Genomic DNA, 6000 nt, shown 5'->3' on the forward strand with positions numbered 1-6000 from the left:
TATGAAAATCAAACTGAAAAATACATATCCAGGGCTACAATCAGTTCTGGACGATGATCATTAACTAAATAACTCCTTGGAGCTGAGCCCTTCTAGAGAAACTGCCAGCCCCCCAGGTACTCTAGAGTTTCCAAACATTTTATGGAACCCAAAGGTTCACTACCGTGTTCACAAGAGCCCTCCACCAGTCCCTATCCTTAGAAGGATCAATCCAGTCCATACCGCCTCATCCTATCTCTCAAATATACATTTCAATATTATCCTCTCACCTACATCTTGGTCTTCCTAGTTGCGTCTTTGTTTCACACCAAAAATCCTACATGGATTCCTCTTCTACCCCATGCATGCTACATGCCCTAACCATCTCATCCTCCTTAACTTCAACATTCTAATTCTATTTGGCGAAGAGTACAAGTTATGAAGCTCCTCATTATGCAATTTCCTCCAACTCATATCACTTCATCCCCCTTCGGTCCAAATATTCTTAACATCCTGTTCTCAAACACCATCAGTCTATGTTTCTCCCTTCATGCCAGAGACCAAGTTCCACACCCCCCCAAAAACCACAAGCATTATTTTAGTTCTGTATATTCTAATTTTCACATTTTTAGACAGCAGACAAAAAGACAAAAGTTTCTGTACTGAATGGTAGCAAGCGTTACCTAAATTCACTTGAGCACTAATAAATAAAATTCCTTACATTAGTATAACTCTTACGCTCCAGTATTTTAAAATGGAACTAAGCTCCCAAGGTGGGTAACAAACGATAAATTAATTTACTGTATGTAAAGTTAAATTACTTCAATACCAAAAATCCAGTGTCGCTTACTCTGAAAAGGGCATGAACCACTGGAAACAATCGTTATGTGAGAAACAAAACACTGATTCCTTGTATCTTTAAGCTCTGTAAAAAACAAGGATTATAATCAATCTTTAAGAACAAAAACTAAATGCAAACATTCTTTTCTACAAAATTTTCAATAACAAATTTACTTTTAAAAACCACGCCATAGTTTGGAATAGGAAGCATAGCGGCATGATCTCCTCAGTATGTGCCCCATTACCGGACAAAATAAGTTACGAGTAAAAGTTGAATTTTACATTTTTATGTTTCATTCTGAATACTATACATGCATCGACACGGTTAGTTTAACGTTATTAGGTTAGATAATAAAAGGGACTAAGAAAACCTTCAAAACGCTGTATAATACATAAAACAGTTTCATGCTGACAATGATCTAGCTCCTACGAAATGATTATTCTACTCATTGAGCCACGGCGACTCAATTCTGACAAAACATAACTTGCTTTCTGACAACAGGGAACTGTGTCTGTTCATGTGAGTTATTTTATCTTGAAAACTACTGAACTGCTTGTGATTAAATTTTATCTTGAAGTATGGATTAAATTTTGCCAAATTTATCTCAGTTCCTAACAAGTCCTATATACACCATAACTTCCTTTAACACTACATCAAACTTCCACTAAATCTCTCAGAAAGTTACAACAACGGTACATTGCAAAAAGTAAACTAATCGTTACAATCATTTTATTTTAGTTCCGACTGCTTTTTCTGGGATACGATGCACATTCGACGTTCATGTGTAGCTTATTATCGCTCAATAATAAATTTCCGGCCCTCTATAGTCTCGATACAGCGTCGATAAATAACAAAGAAAAAATAATAAAACTACTGAGTCTACTATACCCTGATGGTATTGCCTCTTTTTACGTTCAGGTCTTTGTATCTACAATAACTTACCATCTGGGTTATTTACGTATTTACGTTTCCACTGTTTGTACTCTTGACTATACATCTGTCCTACACTTCCGCTACCAGTTACGGCGTTACCTTTACCTGACGAGAAAGAACAGGCGGCCATGACGTCGGGTAAAGCGCGTGGTTCTGCCAGCGGACACCTGCAGAATGCTAACAAAACACACAACCCTTGTCCACCTACTCAGGGATCTTCTAAGTTAAAGCCACGTACGGCACTTGTAACAACCCCTCCAATACAAGTCAAACGGAATCGCCATTGGCTGGCCACATTCTTCTCGCTTTCTGATAGGCTATGACCACGATCATGCTATATACCCCAAGCAGCATAATACAGCGGTGGAATTGATTGTTTTGCATGTGTTCCCATGGCAACACTGTTAGCCGAATTCCAAACAAATCGCTGTATTCGCTTATTTATCGACTATGACCTATTTATTGTTACTTTCAAATTATCCATTATGAAATAGATCTTCGTAAAATAGTTCCCTAAGTATTAAAAGTGTAATATACAACATAACACGCTCGTCAGACAAAAAACAATCACCTACAAAAGGACAGGTCTCATCTCCCATAAAACGCGACGTTTTTGACACCGTCATCCACTTTCATTCAAAAATTGAGATTCACTGACAATAACCGCATGATTTTGTTCATATCGGAATAACAGTTCAAAAATTACAACGCATTTCCTTTTTTATTTCTAGAACTGCAATACGCTTTATAGACATTAGTTAATTTGTCTTATCCCAATACAGGAATGTACCAAATGCAGTATTGGTATATTTAGGAGAATAACTTACAGCACTCCTAAGAAATGACACCCGGACCAACACATTTAAAACAAAAGCGACCAATCTGAAACCATTTTATAATTATCATTCAAATTCTATTTCGCTGAACAGAGAATTATCCTCAATGCCAGGGCCTGACCTAATGCTCTTTTCTGTTGGAAATGCAGGTTTCCATCACAGCACTCCTCTTATTAAGATCACTTTCGCAGTTCAAAATGCCCTGTCTTGGACTACTTGAAAATTATGTTAACACGATACTGCTTCGGGCACGGGTTTGCTCATGTTCTCCCGTTGCTCAGCATCGGTAACCCTTCGCGTGGGGGCGGATCACCCAGCCGAGTCTTCCAGCATAAATGAAATCATCCACAGCGTTAACTAGAACAGTTACACTAATGAGGTTAGGATACTGATCCATAAGCACCAGTCCCAGAACCCACGAATGCATGCGAAATATTTCAGGGGTTTCGCCGAATACAGTAAACATCAAACTGTGTCATCAGATATTCCGTTTACAGCAAAGCTTCTGTATTTTACTGGACGTTGTATGCGGTGTGCGCTAAAAAATTGGCACTACTTCTCCGACAAGTGGTGGTCGCTCGGTCGGTATAGTGCGCTTCCGGACTAAAGCCACAGAGTTTGTTTTTGTTTTGTATGCGGTGTGCAGACATCGACAAGTAGACAAGTAGGATCCTTCTCTTGGCCGCATTGTGTACAATGGAAGCGACAAAGCATTCACGCAAAATTCGGAATGGTGATTGACGTTTAAGGTCATAAGTTATGTCTTCCAACTTTTTAATTTTGGGAAATTAATACTACCAGAAAATGTTTTTGTTAAGATCTCCAAACTCCGTAACCTGCCTGTCCACGTCTACAGACAAATGAAGAGCATACTGGAGTTTTATTTGCTGCCCACTGGCTGCAGCAATGTGATCCATTCCCATGGCACTAATCTGAGGCACTCCAAAAACGACCACCAATGACAAAACGAAAAACGTACATAACAAATATTCACGCCATAATTTTCCGAGCCACATTCTTGCTTCAGAAACTTATAAGCGAAATGCGTGACTATCTGACCCCGCTACGCCTTTTCATATTCGGGTGCCAGTATTACAGAACTCCTTCCACGCTCCGGCAGACAAAACGTCATGAAATTTCCAGTGGCATTCAATTTTTATGGTAGAGGGAATCACCGGCGTATGCTAATATGTCTCCCCGTAACTTCTTGAAACAAAGGACATTATTTTCATTAAACTTGATATTCATATCATAATTTAAACCGCTCTAATTCATCACTTTCAATCGGACATCTACATTCGAAAATTAAATAAATAATCATTCGCACAGTGACAGGAGTTAAAAGCTAAAAGGACAAATGCACTGCATAGGGGTGAATGCTATATGTGCTCAAATAACTGCGGGGCTGAAGCAGGGACCTGGGTGCAAATACGGAATACATCAACATGGCCGGATCTCAAACAGAAACACGGTATTAGTCAATAACGTGCTAGTGGCTGTTAATCGAATTCGAATGAGCAACTTTCCACCGCTATACCATTACATACATACTGTCTCTGGATTTCGGCGAAGTTCGGCTTTAGACTTTGAGACGTTCTCAAGTCTCTTCTACGTCTCGAACATTCATATACTATACCATAAAACTGTAAACGATGGATTGAACGCCTGACTAACTTAACAGATACTGGGAGGGGGGAAAAAACCCAAATCCGCTATTCCGAATGTTTAAATTTCAAATATGTCCACCGCAGACAAGGCAAATTCCCGTCGGTTTTCATGATGTAATATTGCCAATACTGTGCTAAACATACTTTGACAGCTGTACAGACAGGCATGTAGCGGGCACCCACCGCGTGGCGTCATTACGGCGCCCCGTCACGAATTCAACCGTCCCATCACGCAAAGGGCCGTGCTAAACATCGATCGACTGCCTTGACTGACTCCACGGCGTTACCAGCGCGAAGCGCACAAACCAACTGCGGTTTCAACATGTCACACAAAAACCACTTTAAATTGTACCTGTTAGACAATATGAAGTGCCCTTTTGGAGTGAATTAGCTAAGTCTTTGGTGTTACAAACTGAAATGCTGAAATCAGACGTTCTGGAAGGTCGTGGGCTTCACCGTCGATCAGCGTTCCAATATGGTCACGATCGCCGTCGATCAACGCTTCTAAATATATCCGTTCGTACGTGTGAACATGAACTTAGGACTATGGTACACCTTACTTCTTAAGGCGAAATATAAAAAATGACTATAAATTAACAAGCTTCGTGGATCCGTCCGTCCAGTCTACATTAATCAAACCTCACAACATAGAATATAAATTAAACAAGAAATTCTAGGCAGAACTAACCGCCTTATTTTCCTTTGAGACGACACGGACTTCAAAGAAAACGACGGATTCAACAATTCTTCATTGCCGCGAGAACGTCTTTACCAAATTGTTACCTAGCAACGAAATGGGGTTAAACAGACAGCTACAGACGCACGCTTCCAACAATTATTCTATTGCTGCGCGTATTCGTTGCAGTGGGAACGTGTTTACCACGCCGCTGCCTAGCAACGAAAGGAGCGATATACATGCAGACACACAGACTGAGGCATTTATGAGGTACGCCGTTGAGATGGGTTCAGGTGTCGTAACATACGTTCAGGCATTCAGAAGTTAATGGGGGGCGATTCACAGACCTGTGAGTCTGTGAACCCCCCCCCCAGCACATTAGAATTCCTGCATTAATCTGTATGAAACTTGGTATGTATATCATGACAAAAGCTCGGTTAAGTGCACGCTTCCATCCGGTGCTAGACAACGGCTTGGTAAACACGTTCCCGCTGCAACAAATACATACAATAGAAGAACTGTTGGATACGTTATTTTGTATTCGGCTTGCGTCTTATCAAAAAAACGTTTGCGAGTCTGTCCGTGAATCCCCCTATCGTTGCTAGGCAACAACTCGGTAAAGACGTACCAGCGGTAATGAAGAATTGGTGGCGGCGTCGTTTTTTAAACGGTCCCTGTCGTATCAAGAAATTAATCTGAACAGTTGCATTTGGAAGAACACTTCCTCCTACCTTCAAGTTGCCCGATTAACAAACAGGGAGCACTAAATTCAGTAGTTATTTCTCCTGCTTCATGTTCGGGAGATTGAGTTTGAATTTCGTTTCAGAGACTCGGTCACCCTGTCATGTTCTTCGCAGTTCTCCTCAGTCCCTCAAGGAAACTCTCACATGAGAACCTCGGAAACCGTTTCCAATTAATTACTCACAGTCATCCTAAAGTTCAAAGCCACGAAATCGATGAAACAGAAATTGAGTCGTGAGTTATTTAACGACGTTTTCAGTATCAAGACTACACAACGGTAAAAGGTAGGCCGCACGAATTACGAACTTGAAAGCATTCGGAGGAAGC

At 40.7% G+C, this 6000-nt stretch overlaps 1 protein-coding gene across 6 annotated transcripts in view; it reads right to left on the bottom strand.

Moving 5' to 3' along the window:
- The window catches only part of LOC111874090 (heterogeneous nuclear ribonucleoprotein K), a 58334-nt gene that overhangs the window by 38332 nt on the left and 14002 nt on the right, over nt 1-6000 (bottom strand). Inside the window, exon 1 of one of the 6 annotated variants that reach the window (XM_023869304.2) lies at nt 1859-1941. The exons of 4 other annotated variants lie outside the window; for them this stretch is intronic. The gene's annotated coding sequence lies outside the window, so the exon portion shown is untranslated. Of the gene's footprint in view, nt 1-1762; nt 1784-1858; nt 1942-6000 lie in introns of those variants that run through there. One more of the 6 variants, XM_023869305.1, reaches the window with a different exon arrangement.

This window comes from Cryptotermes secundus, unplaced genomic scaffold (genome assembly GCF_002891405.2).
Source record: "Cryptotermes secundus unplaced genomic scaffold, Csec_1.0 scaffold2346, whole genome shotgun sequence".
Taxonomy (NCBI): Eukaryota; Metazoa; Arthropoda; class Insecta; order Blattodea; family Kalotermitidae; genus Cryptotermes; species Cryptotermes secundus.